At 40.7% G+C, this 27,591-nt stretch overlaps 1 protein-coding gene across 2 annotated transcripts in view; it reads right to left on the minus strand.

Annotated features, from left to right (window-relative positions):
- The window catches only part of LOC126335381 (mannose-P-dolichol utilization defect 1 protein homolog), a 408,518-nt gene that overhangs the window by 379,564 nt on the left and 1,363 nt on the right, over positions 1–27,591 (minus strand). The gene's annotated exons all lie outside the window — the stretch shown is intronic.

Here is a 27,591-nt window from a genome sequence, read left to right on the forward strand (position 1 = left end):
TGCCCGATTAAAGGATCTGACATTCCACGCTCTGATCCCTAGAACGCCAGTTTTCTTACTCCTGATAACGACCTCCTCTTGAGTAGTCCCCGCCCGGAGTTCCGAATGGGGGACTATTTTACCTCCGGAATATTTTACCTAAGAGGACGCCATCATCATTTAATCATACAGTAATACTGCATGCCCTCGGGAAAAATTACGGCTGTAGTTTCTCCTGCTTTCAGCCGTTCGCAGTACCAGCACAGCAAGGCCGTTTTGGTTAGTGTTGCAAGGCCAGATCAGTCAATCATCCAGACTGTTGCCCCTGCAACTATTGAAAAGGCTGCTGCCCCTCTTCAGGAACCACACGTTTGTCTGGCCTCTCAACAGATACCACTCCGCTGTGGTTGCACCTACGGTACGGCCATCTGTATCGCTGAGGCACGCAAGCCTCCCCACCAACGATAAGGTCCATGGTTCATGGGGGGGGGGGGGGGGGGGGGGGGGTTAAAAGAGATATTGAATTTAATTGATGAAAGGAGAAAATACAAAAATGCAGTAAATGAAGCAGACAAAAAGGAATACAAACTTATCAAAAATGAGATCGACAGGACGTGCAAAATGGCTAAGCAGGGATGGCTACAGGATAAATGTAATGATGTAGAGGCGTATATCACTAGGGGTAAGATAAATACAGCCTACAGAGTAATTAAAGAGACCTTTGGAGAAAAGTGAACCACTTGTATGAATATCAAGAGCTCAGATGGCAACCCAGTTCTAAGCAAAGAAGGGAAAGCAGAAAGGTGGAAGGAGTATATTGACGGTTTATACAAGGGCGATGTACTTGAGGACAATATTATGGAAAGGGAAGAGGATGTAGATGAAGACGAAATGGGAGATAAGATACTGCGTGAAGAGTTTGACAGAGCACTGACAGTCCTCAGTCGAAACAAGGCACCCGGAGTAGACAACATTCGAATAGAACTTCTGATACCCTTGGGAGAGCCAGTCATGACAAAACTCTACCATCTGGTGAGCAGGATGTATGAGACAGACGGAATACCCTCAGACTTCAAGAAGAATATAATAATTCCAATGCCAAAGAAAGCAGGTGTTGGGAGATGTGAAAATTACCGAACTATCAGTTTAATAAGTCACAGCTGCAAAATGCTAACGCAAATTCTTTACAGACGAATGGTAAAACTAGTAGAAGCCGACCTTGGGGAAGATCAGTTTGAATTCCGTAGAAATGTTGGAACACGTGAGGCAATAGTGTCCCTACGACTTATCTTAGAAGCTAGATTAAGGAAGGGCAAACCTACGTTTCTAGCACTTTTAGACTTACAGAATGCTTTTGACAATGTCGACTGGAACACTCTCTTTCAAATTCTGAATGTGGCAGGGGTAAAAACAGGGAACGAAAGGCTATTTACAATTTGTACAGAAACCAGATGGCAGTTATAAGAGTCGAGGGAAGCAGTGGTTGGGAAGGGAGTGAGACAGGGTTGCATCCTACCCCGATGTTATTCAATCTGTATATTAAGCAAGCAGTAAAGGAAACAAAAGAAAAATTCGGAGGAGGAATTAAAATCCATGGAGAAGAAATAAAAACTTTGAAGTTTGCCGATGACATTGTAATTCTGTCAGAGACAGCAAAGGACTTGGAAGGGCAACTGAACGGAATGGTCAGTGTCTTGAATGAAATATATAAGATGAACAACAACAAAAGCAAAAAAGAGTATAGTGGAGTGTAGTCGAATTAAACCAGGTGATGCTGAGGGAATTTGATTAGGAAATAAGACACTTAAAGTAGTAGATGAGTTTTGCTATTTGGAAGCAAAATAACTGATGATGGTCGAAGTAGAGAGGATATAAAATGTAGACTGGCAATGGCAAGAAAAGCGTTGTTGAATAATAGAAATTTGTTAACATCGAGTATAGATTTAAATGTCAGGACGTCGTTTCTGAAACTATTTGTATGGAAGTGAAACATGGACGATAAATAGTTTCGACAAGAAGAGAATAGCAGCTTTCGAAATGTGGTGCTACAGAAGAATGCTGAAGATTAGATGAATATATCACATAACTAAAGAGGAGGTATTGAATAGAAATGGGGAGAAGTGGAGTTTGCGGCACAATTTGACTAGAAGAAGGGATCGGTTTGTAGGACATGTTCAGAGGCATGAAGGGATCACAAATTTAGTTCTCGAGGGCAGCGTGGAGGGTAAAAATCGTAGAGGGAGACTAAGAGATGAATACACCAAACAGAATCAGAAGGATGTAGGTTGCAGTAGGTACTGGGAGATGATGAAGCTTGCACAGGATAGAGTAGCAGGGAGAGCTGCATCGAACCAGTCTCTGGACTGACGACCACAACAACAACAACAACAACAACAACAACAAATGAATAGTTATGCAATACTGCTTCTATAACGTCGCGTCGGACGTCTACCGGGCGCTCTACTGCTACGCTGCCCAGGAAGGTGGACTACCGACAGTTTGACCTCGCTCCACCCAGCTCCAGCACCCATCATAACAGCCAGCCACATCGGTTACTGCAGTACTAAGAATTTACCACGCGTTCTGGACGCTAAAGGGCGCCTCGTTGTGGAAGACACTATAAAAGCGATGCTACAGGACCAAAAACCACTGAAGCCTCTTCTTTGGTCTACAAGAAGTTTACCAATACGACGAATGTTCTGTCGCGCACTTCCTGTCGAATTACTTTCTGCGGCATTGTCTTCTTTAGACGCATATAAAGCTCATCTACTAATCCTGTGACTGTGGTCTTCTTTTGCATGTAACAACCCATTGTCTGAAAACAAAAAATAATTTTTGTGCCAACAGCTGTACAATTTTATATATTCTCTACCAGTTTAGGTACTAGTTACCATCTGCACAGAAGATGATAATGTACCTCAATTGGTCAAAAATACATCTCTGTCAAATACGACCACATCGAAGTTACGTTAATATCGTAATTTTATCTTTGGACTGTATTATGGCCCGTGTACTGTGTGTTAACGAAAAAGTGTTTTCGTATAGATCATGAGAATCGGCTTCTGAGGGTTATTTGATGTTAAGATCAAGAGTGTACATGTTACCACATTTCGATTATATAAACCTACTCAACTGGAGATTCAATTAAACAATTATACTGACAATTCGTCACACGTTGTACTTTATGTTGCCGAAACTATAAGGGATGTGTTTTTGACTAACTTACTTGCATTATTATCTGCTGTGAATGTGATATCTAGTGACAAAACAGGAAAATAAATTTGTACAGCGAAAAAATGTTTTTTTTTTTTTTAACATTATCCGCTGCAGCAGCCAGTTTTGTGGAAATTTTGCTAATTAGTTTATAGACGAAGGTGCGAAGTGCACTCTCTGCGCTGACATGATTCTACGTATAGTAATTTTAGCTGTATATAGCGCCCGTATGTTTAGGGCTGTCATGGGTACATCAACTAAGCGGCAACCAACAATTTGCTCCAGCTGTGAGTCTGATATTTCTAAAATGATAACTGAGCGACTGAATGCTGTAATTGTCACGTACAAATTGGTAGTTAGAATAAATATGTTACAATACAGTGGGAAAAAAATACTGTGTTAGTGCGTCAAAAATAAGACTGAAAGCTCCGGAAATGAGGTGCTTACACCAGGGTGTTTGCAGCATTCTGCCACACAAAAATCGCAGATAAATTGTTATACGTTGGAAACAGTGACAAAAAAGGAAAAGTGCAAACTTTCAACCAGTCTGCCACCAGAAAGAAAGGCGTTTGGCTTAGAAATAATGAATTAGACACTGATCTGACACACGCTGAAGATACTTTGCTATTAAAGGAAAAGCGCTTCTGGTGCACAAGATAAATGAAAAGACTTACTGTGCAGCATGCAAAAGGAGTTTTCTTTTGAACCACTGTAACTTATATTGTGTCAATTGTCTTGCCAATTTACTTATTCGAAATTTCACATATGCTCCTACATGTCACAGGATAACAGGGCACTGTAATTTGTTCTCAACTGGAAAATTCAGTTCCACTCGGTTTTGCCTTTTAATCTCCCCCCACCCCTCCCCCTCCGCCACACAAAGCTGATTCGTGACACCGTTCCTGAACGGCGGGCAGCAGTGGGTAGAAGACCGATTTCTGGGACCAAGGTCATGCGCAACCATAGCACCGTGACAGTCGCTGCTGTGTATCGAGGTCAATACTGAACGTCGAGCACTCTTGTCAATTTCAACAGTCATAACATCGTGACTGAAATATCACTTCTTAGATGCAATATGCACAAAGTTCTGCAACTGCAGACCACTGAAGCGCATGTGAGAGGGTATTTAAAGTTGTACCGCGCATTAGGTTTCTTCCCATTCCAGTCAGGTATCTACATCTACAACGTACTCCTCAAGCCACCTAACGGTGTGTGGCGGAGGGTACTTCTGGTACCACTAACTGAACCCACCTTCCTTGTTCCACTCGCGAATGGCGCGAGGGAAGAATGATTGTCGGTAAGCCTCTGTATTAGCTGTAATTTCTCGAATTTTCTTGCGTGGCCATTTCGCGAGATGTATGTCAGAGACAGTAATACGTTGTCAGACTCTTCCCGGAAAGTGGTCTCCCGAAATTTCAGTCTCCATGATACACAGTGCTTCTCTTGTAGAGTCTGCCACTAGAGTTTGTTGAACATCTCTGTAACGCTCCCGCGCAGACTAAACGATCTTGTGACGAAACGCGCCGTTTTTAGTTGTGTCTTCTCTAACGCCTCTACCAGTCGTACCGTGTAAGGCTCCCAGATAGATCAACAATACTCAAAGTCGGTCGAACAAGCGCCTTGCACGCGACTTCCTTCGTGGATCAGTTACATTTCCTTCCTACGAATACCAGTCTGCCATCTGCTTTTCCTAATACTTGTTGTATATGGTCGTCCCACTAAAGGTCGCACTAGATAATTACTAAATGGTTCAAATGGCTCTGAGCAATATGGGACTTAAAGTCTGAGGTCATCAGTCCCCTAGAACTTAGAACTACTTAAACCTAACTTAACCTAAGAACATCACACATATCCATGCCCGAGGCAGGATTCGAACCTGCGACTTAGCGGTCGCGCGGTTACAGACTGAAGCACCTAGAACCGCTCGGCCACACCGGCCGGCGGATAATTACTCCTAGGCATTTTACAGTAGATGATGTCTGCAGCAATTTGTCATCAATAGTGTCCTTGTACAGCAGTGGATTTCTTTTCCTTTGTGTGAGCAGTGTATTATATTTGTTTACACTGTCGGCCAACTGCCAGAACCTGCACCATTCATCTGCTGTTCATTCTGCAAATAGATTGTCTTCTGGCTTTGCTACGTTCCTATAGGCATGCCCGTCATATGTGAACAGTCTTAAGGAACTTCCGACGGTTTCTACTAGATCATTTACATACAATGCACACAGTAAAGATCCTATCATACTTCCCTGAGCTACTCCGAAAATTCTATGCAGTATGTTTAAATGCCTCTGCGCGTGCTGTAATTAGCCTAATTTTCTTTTCACCCTCCCTGTGGGAGCAATAGTTGCAAAATCTCTAGTCTTCACTTCTCGTACTTGAAACTGTTTTAGCAGGCTTTCGTGGGAGAATTAGCGTCTATCATCAAGAGTCGACGAATTCAGATTTTTTCAACATTTTCGTGAGTCAAACGTATGACCATTCTTGCTACCTTTCTTTGTATATATTCAACATCCCCCATTAGTCTTATGGGTCTCACACACTGGAGTAATGTATTCATTTCTTTACGTGTTAATTTACCCACGAAGGTTGCCCATGAAGATTAACGATTGTTGCTAGCGTCAGAATTTTTTTATCTTCTGATCACCCCAAGCCCTCTTTTACATCTAGACATTCTCAGTCAGTAAACATTACAATCTGCGGGGTGTATGAAAATATAACAACAATAATAATAAAAAACAAAGAGACGAATTCTTCGACAACTGGAGTAAAACTAAAACGTACACGATGAAATGGACTGGCGACATCAAAACTGATCTGAAGTTGGCAGGAATTACAGGAGACGATGTCCAAAACCGCGAAATCTTCAGGCCCACAATACACAAACGGCGAGTTGAGCAAGAGGCAAAACCAAAAAAGGAGAGCGGAACAGCATAATCTGAAGAGAGAAATGGAGTCTACAGGAAGAGCATATAAAAAACATAGTCACAAAGGAAACAAATAACCACCTTATGTACTTTGTGTAGCGCTAAGTAGTTCACTCGCAAACAATAATAATAATAATAATAATAATAATAATAACCATGTGTAATTTAAGAAATGACAGTCTCATTAAAAAATTTAACCAATTTCCTCACTATGTCCTTGTCGAATGTGAGTAGTCCCATTAAGAGAAATGTACAACAAGTGTACAGAAGGAATCACTGTGGAGAAGTTGACTTGTCAGAGAAAGAGTGAGAAATAATGTTGTGTGATTAGCAGATGAGGTGCGAAGAAGGAAACAGAAATAGAAAGGGATAAGAAGAATCAAAGAGAGAAGCTAAGTCGATGAAAGAAGATAAAACTTTAATCTACTCTTCAATGCAGAGAGTTTTCAGGGTCACTGGTTCCATGGTCGAATGATTCAAATGGAGACGGAGAGGGGAGGGGAGGGGAGAGATCTAGTGTTGCGCAAAGGTATGAAGTAAAGTTCTTCATTGTGGCCCTAGACAGGCCAATGGAGACCGACAACAGAGCACCGCATCATCCATAGTTGGCAACCACAGGGGTATATCCCTATGAATAGGGATTTCTGGCTCTTTTTCCAAGGTCTAGGGACATAGGGACGGGTTTCTGTTTCCTCTGTAAAACTAGAGATTTTAGAAAAATTACGAAATAAGAATTTAAAAAAGAGAAAGTTGCGAAACTGCATAAATTTTAAACATTGTACACGTCTGTCGCCACTGCGTACGGAAAGTTGGCCAGTAAGGGTCTACCTCAGGGACGTAACGAGGTACAGAAGGAAAGTATTTTAGTCACTGCCTGAAGAGGATACGTAAGAGGGGGAAATACTGACGTGTTTGTTGTTAAGCGCTCCTCACACAGATAAGCTGCGGCCTCCTAAGGTACAAACTGCGCACGGAAGTAACGTAGATTATGGAATGGGCATTACGATACAACCACTTTCAAATGTGGCACTTATTTGTAGCAAAGAACGCAAATTACACTAAAGCTGCTGCAATACAACGCAGTGATCAGAAGAAAAAGGAAATCCTGACGCTGGCAACAAACGTTAATAGAAGACAACGACGAAGTGCTCCGACTGGGGCCGACATGCGACGACCGAAACCAGGGGCCCCATCAGGCAACTTTCAGCGCACCTACTGTTATCTTCGTATCTTTTTATTTCCATATTTAACATCCATAGTTCCCGAGGCGGCGATTATGTTTTTGTTGTGTGTTCATACTTTGAAAATAAAGGATAAACAGCTCGCTTACATCAGTTCATTTGTTTAGCCTTAGCTTCTAAAATTTCGTTTTCAGGGCGTAACACTATAGTATTAATATTTTTTTTATTATAGCTTCAGCACCGAAAAAGAAATGAGAATTACAGACCAGGTACAGTCAAAGGCGAAAACAGATAATTATGAAGTGAGCCATGAGGGAAACAGTTTAAACGGTGGTTAACTGTAGGTCCCGAGGACAGTTATCGTGCTCGTTGGAGGGCGTGCGATATAAGTTTGCATGCTGGAAGAAGCGAATTTTTGAAAAACACAAAACGTGATTCGCAAAAAAGAGTCGAAATTTAATTAAACATCTGCGCTTTCATTGTGGGTGCATCAACATACTACAAGCACCACTTGTGGGAAGAGGGCTCCAAAATTGGCGACAGAATTTTCCTCGGTTCTAAAACTGCCGTAAACACTAACAGCAGCAAGCTTCCCAAATAACGTTGTGAATATTTTGTTTGGTAACAGTGACCGTTCAAGGTACAAAATTGAGAATGAAGGTTTAATGTTACTACCCAATACGTCACTAGCTTTCTGTCATCAGTCTAAAATTTTTTCGTCTGTAGGGACTCTCAAGGTGAACGTAGGGACTTTCCACATTTCGTGTACGAACATGGTCGAAAATGAGTTGGCAACATTGGTGTCATCCCTCTTAATGGCACCATCGGATGCATTATGGACGGATAAGTGGTCAGCACACCGCTCTCCAGCTCGTTGTGTTTCTTTACCTTGGAACGCTACTAATCCGCCGAATAGTTCTTCAGTTAGCTTGACGTGGCTGACTGTTCTCGTACCAGTGTTCCCACCAAGGAAAAATTCTTGGCAATGCCAGTAATCGAACCCAAGCCTCCAGCATGGCAGTCAGCCGCACTGGCCACTCAGCTAGGGAATTGGACATGGCTGTGGAATGATTATAAGTAGTTCGTATGTGGGGAAAAGTACTGAGGACACCAGCGACTACACAACCGACCGAGTACGCAGAGCGTGTGAAAACAATGCAACCTATCCGCCTGAATCCAACCTAACTGAGCACAGGAACAACTGATAAGATCAAACAGCCAAATCTTACCCAAGAGTTCATCGCTAGCTCTAGTGGTCTGGAGTTTTCCACTACTTGCGCCGTGTTGGTCTTTTAATGTTTTTTAAAATGAAAATTGGATGCCACTGAGAAGCACTTGAGAGACTGTTTCACAAAAGTGTCCACTGATCGACTTTTGGTGAAATATAAGACTGACTTGTGACTTCTTAGGGCTTAGTTTAAGACTCAGGTTTTGTGCCAATTGTGATACTGAACGAGGATCATCATTCATACCTGATATGGCAGCAGCAATGTTCTTAGGGTTGGCACTTATATGTCTAGATGCCGTGTGTATGTAAGTGATAGTTGCATGAGTGAAGTGCAGATGAAATATCACTGATATATGAGAAAAGCAATGGACCGCAGACAGAGCCCTAAGGGACGTCAGAGTGCTCATTTTTCCATGATTACTTCTCCGACCCACAGATGACTCGCTGATATCTATTTCTGAGGTAGCTGTCAGAACTACAGTACTGCACTGCTTGAGAAATTAAGCTGCTTCATTTCAATACCTGTCAAAATCAACCCGTCAAATACCTCCTTGAAATCACGCAGAGTTACAATGGTCGCTTCACATCTGTCCTTGGCATGTTTGATGTCGTCAATCGCACTCACCTTCAGAAGCCAAATTGATATTTATAAAGGGGGCTGTAAGTTTTTAGGTAACCCGTGAGGTTCACCTTACACTGAGGCCTTTGGCAGTTTTCAAATCCTGCCAAGCCCGGAATGTACATTTGCTTGACGAGCTAGGCCGAGAATGTAGCTGCAATGTTCACAGAATGAGGGAGTTCTCACACCAGTTGCTAACAGTTTGTGGGCTACCACAATTGTTTTGGCGGAAAAACCAGGCAGGATTTCAAGTCTATCGTGAATACATCGACAGTAGATGACACATACCATTCTGCACAGGCGGAAGAGATTATGCCCATACTGTTGGGCATTACAATTTTTGTAAAGATCGCCCTACAGGAGGCATAACTACAACTCCCATTGGACGAGGAGTCTAGATGCCATTTGAACGATTTCAGTACAATTATCTGCCGTTCAGGACATCCTGCTTTATTTCAATAGTATTTGACTGACTCTGGAGTTCCCCAGATTCCAAAATTACTGGGATGACAAAGTCAAGAGAAAAAACGGTAGGGATCTTTCCTAATATTTGGAAGCCCTATTACGAGACTTGAAGAAAACCAGTCTAACAGGAATCAAGGAAAAGTGTATCTTTTTTATCCACTAAGTCGAATACTTCGGCCATATTTTTTGCACTTTCGGGATCTGTTCCACACCACATGAGAAATCTATCTAAAAGTTGCTGGCGCCATAGGCTGCTGAACAGTTAACACTATTCCTTGGCCAACTTAATTACTACCACAAGTTAATCCCCCATGTCGCGGCTATCGTGGGATCCCCGCCCAACTTATTGCAGAAGAACATCAAATGGAATTGGTCCAACATTAGTAAAAAAAAAAAAAAAAAAAAAAAAAAAAAAAAGTTATTAACGTCTTAGGCGTGATCTTCTCCAACCGACTTACCTGATAGCTTATGACCCTAACAAACTGCTTATTGTGACAAGGGACGCACTGCTTGGCTACCTTTCATAAAGTACATGGAATGAAATGTTCAATAATTGTTGCATCCAAGTCCTGACACCAGTACAGCGAAATTATAGTGAGATTGAAAAAGAGGCCATAGCCATTATTTATTACCTTGAAATGTTTCATTATGGTTAGTAATTTGTCCTACTAAACGATCACAAGCCAGTGTTGTTCCTGTTCAACACTAACACAGGCATACCTCTAAAAACACCAAGGTACCTCCAACGTTGGTCTATGTTTTAGCTTTATATTTATGGCATTCAGTATCACTCCACATCACAGCATGCCGATTCCGATGCATTCTCCTGAACACCAGTCGGACAAGACATGGGCTTTGACAATGAGCCTTAAGTTCGCTTCCACATGGATAGTGAATCTCCAGCAGTTGTCACACATTTCTCAATCCATGCCAACTCAGTAACCAAGATGCTACAAGAGGACACCCCCCTACAAAATGTGATGCAATATGTTCAGCAAGCGTGGCTAATAATGTGGTTGCTTACTGACACCGCTTCTATGACCAATGTTTAAAGAGATCCACCTCCTCAAACACAACAATGGTAAGGCCAGATCAATCATTCCAAAACTTCTTCAGCACTATGATTTGGATGTGTTTCATGAAGTCCTTTGGGGTGCAATACTGACAAAATGTATGGCCCACAAACACGTTTTCTGGAGAGGTACAGATAAAACCACAAAAAGTACACTCGCCAATTGTGGCCAGTTCCAGTGAAACCAAGTGGCTCCCGCAGGGAAATACTTCCCATGGCCTTCATCTACATCTACATGATTACTCTGCAATTCACACTAAAGTGCCTGGCAGAGGGTCACAGAACCATTTTCATACTACTTCTCTACCATTCCACTTTCGAATGGCGTGTGGGAAAAAGGAACACCTAAATCTTTCCGTTCGATCTCTGATTTCTCTTATTTTATTATGGTGATCATTCCTCCCTACGTAGGTCGGTGTCAACAAAATATTTTCGCATTCGGAAGAGAAAGTTGATGACAGTAATTTCGTTAATTGATCTCGCCGCAAAGAAAACCACCTTTGTTTCAGTGACTGCCACCGCAACTCGCGTGTTATATCAGTGACACACTCACTCCTATAACACGATTTCCCTATAACACGAAACGGACTGCCCTTCTTTGCACTTTTTCGATGTCCTCCGTCAATCCCACCTAGTAAGGATCCCACAACGCGCAGTAATATTCCAGCAGAGGACGGACAAGTGTAATGTAGGCTGTCTCTTTAGTGGGTTTGTCGCATCTTCTAAGTGTTCTGCCAACAAAGCGCAGTCTTTGTTTCGCCTTCCCCACAATATTATCTATGTGGTCTATCCAATTTAAGTTGCTCACAATTGTAATTTCTAAGTATTTAGTCGAATTGACAGCCCTTAGATTTATGCAATTTATCGTATACCCAAAATTTATCGGATTTCTTTTAGTACCCATGTGGATGACCTCGCACTGTTCTTTGTTTAATGCCAATTGCCATTTTTCGCAGCATACAGAATTTTTTTTTAATCTTATGGGACTTAACTGCCAAGGTCATCAGTCCCCAAGCCCACACAACACCCAACCTAAATTATCACAAGGACAAACACACACACACCCATGCCCGAGGGAGGACTCGAACCCCCGCCGGGACCAGCCGTACAGCCCATAACTGCAGCGCCTAGACCGCTCGGCTAACAGAAATTCTCTCTAGATCATTTTGTAATTGGAATTGATCGTCTGATGATTTTACTAGACGGTAAATTACACCGTCATCTTCAAACAATCTAAGAGCGCTGCTCAGATTATCACCTAGATCATTTACGTAAATCAGGAACAACAGAGGGCCTATGACACTACCTTGCGCAACGCCAGATATCACTTCTGTTCTGTGACCTCTATGAGAGGAAATCACGAAACCAGTCACACAGCTGAGACGATCCTCCATATGCACGCAATTCGATTAACAGTCGGCTTCAAAAGCCTTCTGGAAATTTAGGAACATGGACCGATCTGAGATCCCTTGTCGACAGCACTCATTACTTCATGAGAATAAAGAGCTGGATGTGTTGCACTAGAACGATATTGTCTGAATCCATTTTGGTTATGTATCAATAAGCCATTTTCTTCGAGGTGATTCATAATGTTCGAGTACAGTATATGCTGCAAAATCCTACTGCAAATTGAGGTCAGTGATATGGGTCTGTAATTCAATGGGTTACTCCCTCTTCCCTCCTTGAATATTGGTGTGACCTGTGCTACTTTCCAGTTTCTAGGAACAGACCATTTGTCAAGTGAGCGGTTGTATATGATTGCTAAGAAAGGCGCTATTGTGTCTGCATACTCTGAAAGGAACCGGATTGGTATACCATCTGGACTGGAAGACTTGCCTTTCTTAAGTGATTTCAGTTTTTCACAGCACCTAAGATACCTAGTTTTGTTTCACTCATGCTGTTCTGGTTTCGAATTCCGGAATATTCCTTCTTTCGTGAAAGAATTACTGGGTCCTGAGGTCCAACTCAACCGATCATTGACTGGAAATGGTTATGTTCGGCTATCTGGCCATTCATGGACTCCATGTTCCGAAACAAGAATGAAATTTTTATGGATGGCAATGCGAATCGTCACTAAGCCACAATTGATAGATATTAGTTTGAAGAACTTTCAGAACAATTCGAATGAATGATTTGACAACCCAGATCGCCCGACATGAATCCCATCGAACATTTATGGGACGTAATGAAGATATGAGATCGAGCACATTATCCTGCACCGGCAACACGCTCGCAATTACCGACAGCTATAGAGCTTAAGCAATGCATCTGTAGACCAGGCTCCATAACAGTTCTTCTGGTCCATTCATGGGGTCATATTGGTTCATATTAGTGGATACACTGAGAAATTCCGTTAAATTTCTTGCATGCGGCCTATGACAACACCAAAAACTGACCAGAAAACGATCGTCACCAATAACGGCCCATGGTTTAAATCTACACAATTCCAATATGTGTGAGCCTAGAAATATTCAGCATCTGCAAACACAATATCCAACAAAACAGTCTCATTTCATCCAGCTTCCAATTAGATGGTAGGGGGCACTATTAGAACTGCAGTAATACTACATTGTCGACCATGCACTCACTCTGTTCCTGACATTGTACTGTTCAACTACACAAAAAGGGGAAAGTGTGGAACAATGATTACATGGGAACCCCTGTGAAAATTGTGGGCAATGAAAACTATCTGTCACAGTTGCATCAACATCACTGGCACCTTCAAGGTGCAATGTGGTTGAGAGTCTTCAGGCAGGATAAGCATCGCTAGCATATTTATCAGCTTTACCCTCACAGGGACCCAGCTGCTTCTGCAGTCTACCAGTCCTTCTCTTCCAGAGAGCCAACATTTGGTTCCAAGCTGGACCATCCACAGCCACAGAAGCAGCACCTTCTGCAGTGGAAATCCAGTAGTCAAACTAACACAGACACCCACAACCGTATGATTGAAACAACAGATGTCCCCATCCCAATACATATCAACAGTGAGGACTCAGGATATCACCTCTGACAGATGCTGTCACCTCTCCTAGACTTCAACACATCAAGACAGTCATCCATCTCTTCCCCTAGAGGACTGGGTGGGAGAGGGGAGGGGTAAAGATGTACTGGAACACAACATGCTAGTCCAGAGGAATGTAGAAGTGCTGACCAGCAGGCAGTCCATCTTCAGGAACAACATACAAACACACTTGAATGACATCAGAGTTTTTTTTTTTTCCCTCCATGGGAAACTAAGGCAGCTGCCACCACAAGTGGCGCTCAATTCATCTACACGTGGTGCCCATATCACCGCTAGGAGTTGTGATAAACATGGTACTACTTGCTTCTGCTGTGTCCCTTCTCAGCCAAGTAGGCCACGCCCTATACATCCACCCAAGCAATATTAACCACCACCACACTACCTCACAAAGCCAGTTCCAGCAACCTCACCAATGTGGACATGAAATGCCTTAACAACCAAAATGGGCAGCCACCCATCAGCAACAAACCTCAGCATCAACAACAGTGGCCTCTGTGGACTATGGTGCAAGAATTTGGTACCCACCAGTTTACTGAGTTTGGTGATTTTGATTATAAACTGCTATCCTCTTATGGTCTATCTGGACTTAGAATTGTTCTATACACACTCAACAGTGGTTGTGGTTCACACCAGACATTACTTACAAACTTGTCATTTTATCATAAACACAAGAGAATTCCTCAGAACTCAGATTCTTTTTGCTCACTTGTCAGGTAATTAACTGCTTCGGTGGATTTGATGTGAATCAAAAGCTTTACATTTGTTGACAGTACACTACTGGCCATAAAAATTGCTACACCAAGAAGAAACACAGATGATAAACGGGTATTCATTGGACAAATATATTATAAGAGAACTGACATGTGATTACATTTTCACGCAATTTGGGTGCATAGATCCTGAGAAGTCAGTAGCCAGAACAACCACCTCTGGCCGTAATAATGGCTTTGATACACCTGGGCATTGAGTCAAACAGAGCTGGGATGGCGTGTAGAGGTGCAGCTGCCCAAGCAGCTTCAACACAAGACCACAGTTCAAGAGTAGTGACTGGTGTATTGTGACGAGCCTGTTGCTCGTCCACCATTGACCAGACGTTTTTGATTGGTGAGAGATCTGGAGAATGTGCTGACCAGGGCAGCAGTTGAACATTTTCTGCATCCAGAAAGACCCGTACAGGACCTGCACCATGCGGTTGTGCATTATCCTGCTAAAACGAAGGGTTTCGCAGGGATCGAATGAAGAGTAGAGCCACAGGTCATAACACATCTGAAATGCAATGCCCACTGTTCAAAGTGCCGTCAACGCGAACAAGAGGTGACCAAGACGTGTAACCAATGGCACCCCATACCATCACGCTGGGTGATACACCAGTATGGCGATGACGAATACACGCTTCCAATGTGCGTTCACCACGATGTTGTCAAATATGGATGTGACCATCATGATGCTGTAAACAGAACCTGGAATCATCAACAACTAAAAAATGATGTTTTGCCATTTGTGCACCCAGGTTCATCGTTGAGTACACCATAGCAGGTGCCCCTGTCTGTGATGCAGCGTCAAGGGTAACCGCAGCCATGGTCTCTGAGCTGATGGTCCATGCTGCTGCAAACGTCATCGAACTATTCGTGCACATGGTTGTTGTCTTACAAATGTTTCCCATCTGTTGACTCGGGGATCGAGACGTGGCTGCACGATCTATTACAACCATGCAGATAAGAGGACGTTGGGATCCAGCACGGCGTTCTGCATTACCCTCCTGAACCCACCGATTACATATTCTGCTAATAGTCATTGGATCTCGACCAATGCGAGCAGCACTGTCGCGATACGATAAACCGCAATTGCGATAGGCTGCAATCCGACCTTTATCAAAGTCGGAAACGTGATGGTACGCATTTCTCCTCCTTACACGAGGCATCACAACAAAGTTTCACCAGGCAACGCCGGTCAACTGCTGTTCGTGTATGAGAAATCGGTTGAACACTTCCCTCTTGTCAGCACGTTGTAGGTGTCGCCACCGGTACCAACCTCGTGTGAATGCTCTGACAAGCTAATCATTTACATAGAACAACATCTTCTTCTTATCAGTTAAATTTCGCGTCTGTAGCACGTCATCTTTGAGGTGTAGCAATTTTAATGGCCAGTAGTGTAAGTGGCTCTTGTTTTATGTCTACCTGGGAGCTTCGGTTGTGAACCTGCACGATGGCACAGCACCGATTAAGAACTACTCTGGTCCAGCAACAATTCACTTGTCTAGATGCATGCCCTACCCCCTCAATTCAATGATCTTCCATTTCATTTTTATTACAGATATGTAAAGTCATCCACTCAAATGTGTTTCCTGGCCCATTTGTTTATTTTACTGCCTCTCCTAGTAATTCTTAAAAAGTATATATCTGTTGCTCACTTAACTATCTTCATTTTTTGAATGGTTTCTGCATGACACACTGATTATAAACTTTCCTTTTCAGACAAAATGATTACTTTCTGGTAAGAAGGTTTATCATACAGCTCACAGAGTGCAATCTGATATGAGTGATGTGTGTGCAGAACCAATTGATAGAAGAGGGCCGTATTCAACAATGGGAGGGTACTGGACCATGCATTTCAATCACACCAATGGATGACAGCAATATTTCCCACATGGCTGTATCATACCACACAGCTCTATCTATAATGTTGGCTCAATGCTGGAGACATGCAAGCGACATAGTTAATTGACATGTGTCAATTGTTGAATGCCATTTACTGCAAATTGGTCTACCAGCACACCTGGCACTGTATTTCCTTTGCCCACAAACACCACACTTCACAATGGGCAGGTACACCATTACTGACCAGCCAAGTTGTACGTTTAACTTTAGTGCGTGAGCCCCATTAAAATATTATCTACAGTAGTTTTTGTACACATATGAGGAAACAGGTTGAAAATTACTATCTGGATACCTGCATTGTTGACCATTAAAGAAAAAAAAGTATAAAGTGTGACAGTCTGCAGTGCCATCCTGGAATACATGGGTAAGCTCTACTCACAGCAACCCGAGTTGGGGTGGGTTGTTTGGGGGAAGAAACCAAACAGCGAGGTCATCGGTCTCATCAGATTAGGAAAGGACAGGGAAGGAAGTCGGCCATGTCCTTTCAAAGGAACCATCCCGGCATTTGCCTGGAGCGATTTAGGGAAATCATGGAAAACCTAAATCAGGATGGCCGGACATGGGATTGAACCATCGCCCTCCCGAATGCGAGTCCAGTGTGCTAACGACTGCGCCACCTCACTCGGACACAGCAATCTGAACATCAACCAATACATCAGGGAGGTTTTTGGTTCTCTGTCACAACATTTAGAGGTACCGATTGTAGCATGCAGCATTATCACACGACAAAAAAGTACTTGCAGTACAGCAATTCTAATCATCTGTCTATTGTCATGTACCTTATTAATACAATGTTCATTTTAGTTACAAGTAGACAAGACAACTGACACTAAACAAATTCAGAACGCACCACTAGGCTCAAAACAGGTTGGTTTAGCGTGTATCCAAAAGAGCACCAGAAATGCTTGGGGAACTTTTATGGGAATCCTTGGAAGAAATGATATGTAGTTCTTGCAAAATCCTGTTGAGCAAATGTAGAATGTAGCAAATAGGAATGTAACACCAAGAACAAACTGATCAGATTACAGCAGGTTTATAATGGGGTGAAGTCTTCCACCACTGCTGTTCAATGTATACAACAATGAAGCAATAACAGAAATAAAAGAAAATCTTAGAAGAGGAGTTAAAACCTGGGTTGAAAGGATCTCAATGATAAGATCTGCCCATGACACTGCAATCCTTAATCAAAGTGAAGAAGAATTACAGGACCTGTTGAACGAAATGAATAGTTTGCTGCATACAGAACATGAATTGAGTGTACACCAAAGAAAAAAAAGACAAGCAGAAGCAGTAAACTTAATATCAAAATTAGCGACCAGAAAGTAGACAAAGTGAAGGAATTCTGCTATCTTGGAAGAAAGAAAAAAAAAAAAAAGATAGATGAAGCAAGGAGGACATCATAAGCAGGCCAGCACAGGTAAAGAGGACATTCCAGGCCAAAAGATGCCTACTGGCATCAAACACCAGCCTCAATTTGAGGAAGTAATTACTAAGAATGTCCATTTCAACTACAGCATTGTATGGTAGTGAATCATGGGCTGTGGGAAAACAAAAAAATGAGAGAATCCAAGCAGCTGAGATTTGGTGCTATACAAAGATGTTGAAAATTAAGTGCACTTATAAGATAAGGAACGAGAAGATCCTCCACAGAACTGAAAAAAGAAAGAATAAACAGAACGTATGGATACGAAGAAGATTCAGGATGCTAGGACGTATAAGACATCTGGGAACTATGCCTGTGATGCTAGAGGATGAAAACTGTAGGGAGATGGAGATCTGAACATATACAACACATAATTGAGCACAATGGGTGCACGTGCTGCTATGAGCTGAGGCTGGCACAGGATAGGAATTCGTGGTGGGCCACATCCAACTAGTCAGTGTGCTAGCATTACACCAATGCCATCATATAAGCTAAAAGAAATTATGACACATACAGTCATTTTCCTCTCGCTCAATACATGAATGGAACAGGAAAGAAAATCAATAACAATGGTACAATGTACTCTCCACCACACACTGGACATCTGTTTGTGGAGTGGTTATGTAGATGCATCCCATCATGCATCTACTTTTCGTTGATGGAATACCATTATTAAGTCTCTGCTTTGCCAAAAGGTTTCACAAGGAAACAATGAAAAATTGAAGCTTAGGTTCGATCAAAGAAAATGCATTGTATGATTGTAGTCATAGAGAAGGGAAAATTACACGAATCTCTTCTATTGCGCACAGACAGCTTTTGCGGAACAGGAGGTAGACATGTAACTGATTTAGTAATTTTATTGCCTAATGACAAGTAATTAATCCCTCTAACATCTGTCTGATGCAATTTGCCGGTTTGTAACTCAACACAACTGAAAATACAGTAGTAACTATAACAGTGACAATACTCTTATAACATATACTTGGAGGAATCTCAAGCATTCTTTAAGTCTCTGGACAAATATACTTCATATTTCATAACTGGCCCATTTTCATTAAAATCTGTTGGATTAATCTAAAATAATTTGCACACACATTTTATGCAAAATGCTTACACAATTCTGATAATATATGGTTGCACAATTAGTTCTCTTGCACGAGATCAACTGCTACAAACTCCTTTTACAGTAATATGTACTACAATCTTCTTTCTTATGGTAATGATGTAGCAGCTATGCAATCATCACAAAACAGAAATAATGTTCCCATGAATACACACACTAGAACTGTATTCCATACTCAGTGCTGCCACATTGATTTTAAGTTTTGCATGGTAGCCCAAGTCACTTAGTGGGTTACTCCACACCAAATGGTCTGGTGGCCCTCATCTTATCACTTCATACTCTGTATGTATGTGCCTACGCAAGTTACAGATAATTCCACAAACTCTTTGCCCTCAATATGCAATCGTTCAGGATCCCCTTCAGTTAAGGTTATCAAATATGCAATGAGGATGTATTGTTGTGGTGATGTCTTTTGTTGCATTGTTAAGCTATATACCCCTAGAGTTGGTGCACTAGCTCAATAAATTTAACTGTGTAAAGTATGCCAGTTTTAAGAAAGTTGATACAGGTAATACCACAGGGACACTTACATCATAAAGAAATTTAATTGTAAGAAGAAATGTTCAAAATTCAAGTCTAATTATTGCCTAAGTAACTGTCACAGAAATTTTTGCTCTTGGAAAACTATTAATTTCTTTGTGGGATCAGCAAATTTAGCTTTCATGAGTATATGGTTCTTGGCATAGCCATTGATGAATTTTCACTAAAAAATTATTCCTCAATATTGTGGCAATTCTGAACTCTCACTTCTCAAAAGGGCCACCTGTAATAGTATTTAAGTAACACTCGCTAAAAAGAGCGCTTTTTTTCCCTGAAGTTTTTGTAATGTGGTGCGTACTTGAACTAAACTTCGTTTGAACAGGTCTCGAAAGACCCAATGATACCGACTGACCACCGTGTAATCCTCAGCTTATAAGGTATCACTGGAAGTAGATATGGAGGGGCAAGAGGTCAGCACACCACTCTGCTGGCCGTTATCAGTTTCCATGACCAGAGCTGCTAATTCTCAATCAAGTAGCTCCTCAATTTGCTTGACAAAGGCTGAGTGGACCCCATCTGCCAACGGTATTTGACACACCGGACGGTCACGCAACCTAGTGCTGGCCAAGCTTGACAGCGCTTAACTCTGGTGAATTGACAGGAACTAGTGTTACCACGGAAGTAAGGCCATTGGCATAATGTGGTGGCAACTGAGCATTTAATTTATAACATTACATGCCCACTATTTGATTACTTGTACCTATCTGGTATAATATTTAATGCAAGTCACTTCCAGCTGACAATGCAATCAGTATTGGAATATTCTGAAAGATGGAATCATAAAAACGGGGTACAAAGGTCGTACAATATGTATATGGTACAAAAATCATAGGTTACAAAGAAAATGATTTCAATGATGTCGAAGAAAAGGAAATTCATCAACAAGAACTATAAAGATGCAAGACAGGAAAGATTTACTGAAGGCTGAATAACAAACTTGGGAGAGAAACAGAGTAGGATAGGAAAAAAAGACAACAAAAGGAGTGTCACATAACATGATCTGGAGGGGAAGGGAAGATATGATTTACTGTACAAAAGAGTAAAGATTACAACATGGGCTCAAAACTGAGCAGAAAATGCTATTGTGGAAACTTTCACTGAAGATGAAAATGCAGTGTACAAATATCATGAGGGTGCTCCCCTTGAATGATAACATTATTTAAAAGATCTGTATGACACAGGCCAAAGCTAACAAGCCTGGAATTTGTATTCTTGAACATAGTGGATGATGATGAGAAAGAACTCATAAACATAATTAAAGTAGTAAAGAGTGCAATAGCTGCAATGAAAAATAGGAAAGCAGTATGTACAGACACCATACAAGATGAATTATTTAAATGTTTGAACAAAGACAGAGTATGAGAAATATTCAGGTTATGTAACAAAATATATGACAATCGTCAGAGTACTTCCTGACAACAATAATTAATCCAATACCAAAGACACAAGGAACCAAGAAATGCAGTGGACTCAAAACAATTGGCTTCACTTCACATGCAGCCCAAGTTATGTAAAGAATCATTAGCAAAAGACTGGCAAAGGTAATGGAGGAGAATCTGGCTGAAAACCAATTTGGTTTTAGATGGAATACAGGCACAAGAGATGCAGTAAGACGTCTGCAAAATTTCTGAAGAGAAGTGCATTGAAAAGGTAAGATACCTATATATGTGGATTGGAATAAGTTTGCAGTCATACCTTAGGAAATGAAGAGTGGCTGAAAAATCTGACAACTTCTAAACTCATTAAATTTAAATCAAAAAGTGTGAATGAAAGTGCAAGGAGAAAAATACAAACTGGATAGAACTTGGAAAAGAAATAAGGAGAGGACTGGAACAATCACATGGATAATGTTGTGAAGAAATCAAAGTGTTTTATTGGCAAAACACTTACGAGGTGTAAACGGTCTACTAAACAGACTGCTTACACTACACTTCTCTGCTCTCATCTAGAGTACAGTTGTGCAGTATGGGATCCGCATCAGATAGGATCAATGAATGACACTGAAAAACATTCAAGAGGAGCACCTCATTTTGTATTAGCGCGAAATAGGGGAGAGAGTGTCAGGCATATGATATACAAACTGGGGTAACAATCATTAAAACAAAGGCATTTTTTGTTGCGGCAGGATCTTTTCATGAAATTTCAATCACTAAATTTCTCCTTCAAATTCAAAAATATTTTGCTGGTGGCCACCTACACTGAGAGAAATGATCATTGTAATAAAATAAGAGAAATCAGACACCACACGGAAAGGTTTAAACGTTAGTTTTTCCCACATATTGTTCGTGAACGGAGTGTTACAGAACGAGCTTGAAGGTGGTTCGATGAACTCTATGGCAGGCACTCAGTTGTTAGCTACAAACTAGTCATGTGGTTGCAGAAGGCTGCTACACTTTGAAAACATGATTGACTACTGCCACTAGGTGATAAGAGGATGAAGATTACAGTGGTTGATATCAGCAGACGAGAGGCTCCTTTTAGCAACAGATGAAAAACACAGTTACACAGTATACAGGATATGACTGATGCTAAAGGAAGGATATGTTGTTGTTGTCTTCAGCCCTGAGACTGGTTTGATGCAGCCCTCCATGCTACTCTGTCCTGTGCAAGCTTCTTCATCTCCCAGTACCTACTGCAACCTACATCCTTCTGAATCTGCTTAGTGTAGTCATCTCTTGGTCTCCCTCTACGATTTTTACCCTCCACGCTGCCCTCCAGAACTAAATTGGTGATCCCTTCATGCCTCTGAACATGTCCTACAAACCGATCCCTTCTTCTAGTCAAATTGTGCCGCAAACTCCACTTCTCCCCATTTCTATTCAATACCTCCTCATTAGTTACGTGATCTATCCACCTTATCTTCAGCATTCTTCTGTAGCGCCACATTTCGAAAGCTTCTATTCTCTTCTTGTCCAAACTATTTATCGTCCATGTTTCACTTCCATACATGGCTACACTCCATACAAATACTTTCAGAAACGACTTCCTGATACATAAATCTATATTCGATGTTAACAAATTTCTCTTCTTCAGAAACGCTTTCCTTGCCATTGCCAGTCTACATTTTATATTCTCTCTACTTTGACCATCATCAGTTATTTTACTTCCTAAATAGCAAAACTCCTTTACTACTTTAAGTGTCTCATTTCCTAATCTAATTCCCTCAGCATTACCCAATTTAATTTGACTACATTTCATTATCCTCATTTTGCTTTTGTTGATGTTCATCTTATATCCTCCTTTCAAGACACTGTTCATTCCGTTTAACTGCTCTTCCAGGTCCTTCGCTGTCTCTTGACAGAATTACGTCATCGGCGAACCTCAAAGTTTTTAATTTTTCTCCATGAATTTTAATACCTACTCCGAATTTTTCTTTTATTTCCTTTACTGCTTGCTCAATATACAGATTGAATAACAGAGGCTGCAACCCTGTCTCACTCCCTTCCCAACCACTGCTTCCCTTTCATGCCCCTCGACTCTTATGACTGCCATCTGGTTTCTGTACAAATTGTAAATAGCCTTTCGCTCCCTGTATTTTACCCCTGCCACCTTCAGAATTCGAATGAGAGTATTCCAGTCAACATTGTCAAAAGCTTTCTCCAAGTCTACAAATGCTAGAAACGTAGGTTTGTCTTTTCTTAATATTTCTTCTAAGATAAGTCGTAAGGTCGGTATTGCCTCACGCGTTCTAACATTTCTACGGAATCCAAACTGATCCTCCCCGAGGTCCGCATCTACCAGTTTTTCCATTCGTCTGTAAAGAATTCGCGCTAGTATTTTGCAGCTGTGACTTATTAAACTGATAGTTCGGTAATTTTCACATCTGTCAGTAACTGCTTTCTTTGGGATTGGAATTATTATATTCTTCTTGAAATCTGAGGGTATTTCGCCTGTCTCATACATCTTACTCACCAGTTGGTAGAGTTTTGTCATGACTGGCTCTCCCAAGGCCGTCAGTAGTTCTAATGGAATGTTGTCTACTCCCGGGGCCTTGTTTCGACTCAGGTCTTTCAGTGCCCTGTCAAACTCTTCACGCAGTATCTTATCTCCCATTTCGTCTTCATCTACATCCTCTTCCCTTTCCATAATATTGTCCTCAAGTACATCGCCCTTGTATAAACCGTCAATATACTCCTTCCACCTTTCTGCTTTCCCTTCTTTGCTTAGAACTGGGTTGCCATCTGAGCTCTTGATATTCATACAAGTGGTTCTCTTCTCTCCAAAGGTCTCTTTAATTTTCCTGTAGACAGTATCTATCTTACCCCTAGTGAGATAAGCTTCTACATCCTTAAATTTGTCCTCTAGCATTCCTGCTTAGCCATTTTCCACTTCCTGTCGATCTCATTTTTGAGACGTTTGTATTCCTTTTTGCCTGCTTCATTTACTGCATTTTTATATTTTCTCCTTTCATCAATTAAATTCAATATTTCTTCTGTTACCCAAGGATTTCTAGCAGCTCTCATCTTCTTACCTACTTTATCCTCTGCTGCCTTCACTACTTCATCCCTCAGAGCTACCCAATCTTCTTCTTCTTCTGTGTTTCTTTCTCCCATTCCTGTCAATTGCTCCCTTATGTTCTCCTTGAAACTGTGTACAACCTCTGGTTCTTATATGAAATGAAAATCAATACAATGGAAACAAAAGTGCCGTAACGGCTGTAGGAGAGAGGCAAAATGTTAGAAATGCTGCTGAATGGAAAAATATTAGAACATGCGCAAAGCTTTAGGTACTTAGGAAACAGGACAAAAACTGACTGGCAGAGCAGCACAGAAATTAAATTCAGGAAGTCAACAGCAAAAATGGCAAATTTTAAGAACAGAAGAATTATCTGCAGCAATACAGTCAAGGATTTGAAGAAAAGACTAATAGAATGTTTTGTAGTTTGTCTTCCTGTGTGGTGCTGAAACATGGACATTGAGGAAGGAAAAAACAGGTTGGATCAATAAAATGCCAAATGGGGAGTACTGAGAAAAGTGAGAGGGTAAAGATACATAATGAATGTAATAAAAAGAAGGAAAAGAAACTGGACTGAACATATATTAAGAAAGAAGGAAGGATTTATAAAAAAAAAAAAAAAAAAAATAGCCTGGTGGAGTGTGTGGAAGGGAAGATATTTCAGATCCTGGATGATGTGAGAGACAGCAGTACATACAGTAACTGTACTTTTACCACTTCACTTCATTAAGAACTACAATCTAAATAGACTGTTCGGCAACAAACTCATTACATATTTTTTAAACTGAGTTCAAAGAGATTGAGTACTAGCAGTGTCTGAATTATAATAATAATAAAACACAGTGCCAACATTTATCTTGACAAGTATACAGCATATGTTTTTTCCTTCCTTCGTTAGTTTCATGTTCCATGGATCACTTACACAATAAATCTTAATGATGTGCAATTAGTCATTTTATATTTACATCACAAATTATTTTGTAAATAATTCTTGATGATTTACAAGTGTTCTCAAATTTCACTTTGCTTTCTGTCACACATTTTATACCACAGTCTAAGTGTTCAAAAATTTTGGTTACAACATTGTGCACCCCTTTTTGTGCTCAAGACAATCTTAATGTGGTGTAATGAATTCTAAAGAGCAACACAGTCACCATTTTTCAACAAACTAAATTAGCCTATTTCACTTAACACCAGTGGATATGTTTCCCTTGCAAATATAAATGACTGGTTTAATACCTAACACTCTAGTACCAATAAATTAGTGAGTTGTCTGGCAAAATATTGCAAAACCTGGTAAAATATTATGTGAAGTAATTTACTTTGAACAGTAACTATATGCAAAAATACTGTGGTATGTAAGTTAGAGTTTTTTGGGTTTCTGTGCCATTCAGTCATTTTTAAAGAGCCCATACGTGGCACTGACCCCAATCATTGGATCACAAAGTACGCAGAATAAACAGACGTTTATACTTGACATTTTTACAAGACGCATTCTATGTATGTCAGTATTATGCAGGGAGATGTCCTTAATTGGTACCATCCACTGAAGTATGTGATATGGCAAGTCAAATATTTATTTTGAGGCAGGGTAAGGTGATGTTCTACACTACATGAAACATAAAAATAGAGCTTTCTTTGTTTAGTAAGACACCTTTAATCATTCAATCACCACACACATCTTGGAGGAATCATTTACAGATATGCAAAAATAATTATCAAGTAATTTCAACCATTTTATAACCTATGATACAGTAACTTCATTTGTTGAATTACATTAAACCAGAGCTCCTCCGTGAAACTGTGCGGTGAGGAGATGCTACAGGTTTGTTCAATGTAGAGCAGAGTTTTACAGAGGTGCTCTACAATTTGACTTCGCAAATCCTCTATAAGAAATTCCTGATGTTTCACAAAAATTTATCCACAACATTTTAAGACCTCATTATCTGTGAGAAATAGGCTTATTCAAACGCATTTGCCTCTTCGCAATTTTATCATTGTCATCAACTGAATTTTCTGCTTGATAAAAATATATAAAGCCTGCTCATATGTAGAGATCAAAGTATCATTTTAAATACCTACTAATAATATTCCAGAGTGATACACAATGAAACAAATGTGTAACAAGATGGTAAGGTAAAGGGAACAGTTAGATTAGTTGCAGGGATTCTGAGAAAATGCATGACACTGGTTAAGGGAACTAAATACCATCTACGAATACACTGGAACCAATTGTAAATCACTACTTCAGCATTCTGGAAATATATCACATGGACCTCACTCATTAATGTGATGATGGGATTCAGAAAAGAAAGGCAATGCAGATAATGAGGCAGAGAAATAATGGCATTGACAGGAGCACATTTGTAGTCATTCTTGGATTACTTTACTACTGTCATTCTCCACATGTCATTAGAAGATGAAAGGAATTAGCTAATATTGGTACAAAGTAAAACAGGCCTATCCGCTACTACACACTTTATAGTTGCTTGCAGAGTAGCCTATATATACTGATGTATATGTAAGCTGTTATCCTCAGTACTAGCCAAAGTTGGAATGAGAACACTTACTAAGTTATTACAATAGAAAAGCACTCACTGCAGTGGATATGTGTTCTATGCAATATGCAAGTTCAGTTAAAACAGTTTAAACCAGAAAAAAAGTGAATGACCAAGGTTCTCTGCCATTCATACATTTACACTTCACCACATGATACCTCACTATAAGGATGGTAGAAGTTACATATTGGATCCCCCTTGCATTTTTCAATTTGGCACAGATGTGACCATTAGTCTTCACTAGCAGTCAGCAGGTTACCACAACCCAGATTTTCTGCTTTTACATTTGCTGGCTTTGCCAGCTCACAACCAAATTGTCACCTTCCAATCTAAACTAGACCTCAAGCTGCATTATAGCTCAAGCCTAACCACAACCTAGATTTTGAGGGGGTCTAATGCATTAACAATTTTATGACCATAAAAAATACATTTTCTGTATGAGGATTATCTGAAGAGCAAATTACCTTTAACGCAGAATGTAAGTGACCATTAGAGAAAGAGATTTGTGGTAAAAGTACAGACCATATTGTAGAACCTTGCTGCTTCAAGTAGGCCCTGATTAAATAATAAAAGAGAAAATTTCTTCCATAAATGATTAGAGCACAGCAACCAGTGTCCTTTTTTGCAGGTTTTATTTGGCAAATCCAGATTTCAGCTAGTGCCTAGCTATTATCAATGCAGTATTGTCTATTCTCAATGCATGTCAGTTCCCTGTTGTTTGGGAGTCAGTCACAATTCTTCGAATACTACTGTCACACAATCACATTAGTATTCAAAGAACTGTGACGACACCCGAACAACAGGGAACTGATATGCATTGAGACTAGAAAATAGTGCACTGTTAATAGCTAGGCACTAGCTGAAATCTGGATTTGCCAAATAAAATCTGCAAAAAAGGACACTGATTGCTGTGCTCTATCATTTATAAATTAGATTACAATCACTGAGTGCACCTACATTCGTAATGGAAGGTAAGCTGATGAGAAAAATCTGTCAACTAAATTCTATACATTTAGTGCACGATACATTGCCCTGGTCGAATATCCTGTTTCGCCATGAATTGTTTAGAGTATTTTCGATTCCAAAACTCCCAATAATTTCATGTAGGCTATCAATCTGATCTCCACTG

Source organism: Schistocerca gregaria, chromosome 2 (assembly GCF_023897955.1).
Source record: "Schistocerca gregaria isolate iqSchGreg1 chromosome 2, iqSchGreg1.2, whole genome shotgun sequence".
Taxonomy (NCBI): Eukaryota; Metazoa; Arthropoda; class Insecta; order Orthoptera; family Acrididae; genus Schistocerca; species Schistocerca gregaria.